Consider the following 3,376-nt stretch of genomic DNA (forward strand, 5'->3'; position numbering starts at 1 on the left):
TAGTAGAGACGGGGTCTCACCATGTTAGCCAGGATGATCTCGATCTCCTGACCTCGTGATCCACCTGCCTTGGCCTCCCAAAGTGCTGGGATTACAGGCATGAGCCACCATGCCCGGCCAGTTTTTTCCCAAAATAAAACTTGGTACCTATTATATATAACAACTCCCCATTCTCCTCTCCCCACAGTCCCTGGCAACCACCATCCTACTTTCTGTTTCTAGGAATTTGACGACTCCAGTGGAATGGTTAGTATTAAATTGAAGGTAATTTTTACATGAGATGGGATCTCCAGTATTTTTATGCAGGAGACAAGTTCATCTGTTCTCTTGAACTGTGTTCTAACCGTGGAAAGGAAATTGGTAGAGCTAGGAAAGGTCAGAAGGTGCAGCCGAGGGACAATTTCCCTTCCTCTGTTGTTAGAGTGGAAGGATTAGAAGGACTGGTGACAGCCATTGACCATGACAGCACAGTGATGGGCAACTGGGACATCACTGTGGAGGCCAGAGAGGGAAGCCAAGGTGAAGGGCCGTCTTGGGGCTTGTTTCTGCACCTAGGTGAGGCTGCCGCTGGGGTGCTGGAAATAAATGGGAAGTCCTATGTGAGGGGCAGTTCATAGTGAAATGGCTGCACGGCCTTTTGCCATTGTCATTTGGGTTATGCATGTGCTTCTTCATTTAATGCTCCCAACACAACTACCAGTTGGTTGGTTCATTGCTATTTTTTAGGTGAGCGTAACATGATTTAAAAAAAGAGGTCAGGAAACTTGCCCAAAGTTACAGCTTCAAATGGTAGAGCAAGGATCTCAACCCAGATCTGACTCCAAACCCCATGTTCTTTCCACTCTGTCACTCTGCTGCTTCTGGGGTTAATGAGGAGACTGCAAATCCTGTGTGTATCCTGAAGGTCAAGGTGAGAAATAGAATATTGGCCTCTGAGAAAGCACTCTGAGAAACCTACCACATTGCTCTAGAAGTCTACAGCTTTAGACTGGAATGGAATGTTCAGAACCATTGTTTGGTCCAACTCCCTCAGGTTGTGGTTGAGGAACCCAGGATGCCAAGGCCACTCAGAGGTTGGGTGCAGAACTAAGGTTGGTGCAAAAGTAATGGCGGTGTCTGCCATTGAAAGTAATGGCAAAAACCGCAATACCTTTCGCACCAACCTAATATAACCAGAATTCTATTGCAAGACCCTAGTCTGTGCCTTTGATTATATAATAAAAGAAGAGCATTCAGTATTGGTTTCATCTATCTTTGAGGCCCTCTGCTTGCATTTCAACACTCCATCCACAGGAGGCTCCTCTGCAGCATCCTGCTTTCAGCTGGTTGTCATTTAACATCTATAAGATTAGCCAACAAGAAAAATGTTACCTTATAATACTTTCAACCCCTTCAAATTCCCTACAAGGAAAAAGTTTCCTACACGGAACTTTTGCCTTTTAACTGAAGCCTATTAACATATTCTGGATGAAAGAAAACACATTTTATGAGGAGAGAATTACAGGCAGTCGAGTAGTCTATTTTGGGCAGGACTCTTTCTGTAATTATACTATGTCCGTCTACTTCTTTTTTGTTAGTTTGTTTTTTGTTTTAAGACAGGGTCTCCATCTGTTGCCCAGGCTGGAGTGCGGTGGCCCAATCATAGCTCACTGCAGCCTCAACACCCCTGGGCTCAAGTGATTCTCCTGCTTCAGCCTCCTGAATAGCTGGGACTACAGGGGTGTGCCACCATGCCTGGCTAATTTTTAATTTTTTGTAGAGATGGGGTCTCCCCATGTTACCCAGGCTGGTCTCAAACTCCTGGTCTCAAGCGATCCTCCTGCCTTAGCTCTGAAACTGTTGAGATTACAGGTGTGAGTGACTTGGCCTGGCTTCTGTCTACTTCCAAAGCTGTGCTAAGGAATAGGAAGGCCTTTGCTGAAATCTCTAATTCTCCACTCACTCATTACTTATATGACCTCAGGCCTCTCTGAGTCTCAGTAAACTGCTTTGTAAAACATATTATTAATAGCACTTATTTTGGGGGTGGTAAGAATTATATGAATGTGATAGGTAAAGTGACTAAAATAGCTGCTTAATAAATGTTACATCCCTTTCTTTTCTCTCTTGGAATCTATGTGAAGGCCCTTTGTGAAAAGGTGCACCTATTACAAACCCATTGCTTAACCTAGTTCCGATTGTATCTTTCACCACATTGCATTTTATTTCTATTTGCACAGGAGGAAATAGAAGTCTAGGGGTTAGACAGAATGGCCTGGTTTTTGGCTTAGTTACACTGCCCCCAAGTGTGAGTTCCTAAGGACCTACTGCTAGGGTGACTGAACGTCCTAGTTTGCCCAGGACCGAGGGATTTCCAGGACAAGAGAACGCAGTGCTAAAACTAGGAAACTCTCAAGCAAAGTGGGACAAATTGGTCACCCTCCCTACTATATCCATATCTAGATAAAGCCTTCATTGTTTTCCTAAAGATAAATGCCTCTGAAATCCCATGCTCATTTCATGATGGAGATGTAAGAACAGTGATCATTCTGTGCCTACATAAAAAGGGAGACCTTAATTCAACTGGCAGGGACAGGGAGAATGAACCTAATAAGAAATTGCTGATAACCATTTTAATTCCATTGAAGTGCCAACAGTATTATTTGGGGATGTTTTATTTATGGAAATATTAATCATGTTTTTTTTGGCTATATAGAGTGTAGCGAAGAATGAAGGATTCCTGAATCAAACTTTTCTTTACTATTTGGCTAACTCTCCTATTTATGCAAAATTAAAATTTTGTTGTTAAGATACACAGGATTGGTATGTCGCCAAAAAGATTTGATTGCCTGTGCTGCCTCCCCACCCATGCAATTCTAGGAAGTCCTATCTTTTTTTTCACTACAGTTGTGAATAATTTCTCATGTTGCCGATGGGGAGATTTAGGTGCAAAAGGGTTCATTTCATGCCATTGGAGTCACAGCCAGGGAAATGCTTTCACCAGACTTGTGGCTTCTGAAAGATGCTGGAGAAACGTGGGATTGCTTATAAACACTTGGTCTCTTGATAAATGAGGTAGACAGGTATCTGAGAATTAAGAACTCTTTTCATATCTCATTTTCAAATCTTCTCATTTTCTGGGTCAATTCCCTCTTCAGACATGTAAGTCCTGGAAAGGCTGGATAAATGGGAGCACCTGAATGAGGGATAGTTATACTTTCCTATGTATTTTTTGTCAGTGCTTTAGGTAACTTCATTTATGCTCTTCTGTGCCAAGGCAATGTAGACACTAGTGAAAGTGTTCACTTGAGCAACAAAAAGCAAACTGGAAGTACATGGTTTCAGCAAATTCTCAGCAGTGAATATTTAAACAGTTCTTATTTACACATACTCAACT

Source organism: Pan paniscus, chromosome 13 (assembly GCF_029289425.2).
Source record: "Pan paniscus chromosome 13, NHGRI_mPanPan1-v2.0_pri, whole genome shotgun sequence".
In the NCBI taxonomy this organism is placed as follows: domain Eukaryota; kingdom Metazoa; phylum Chordata; class Mammalia; order Primates; family Hominidae; genus Pan; species Pan paniscus.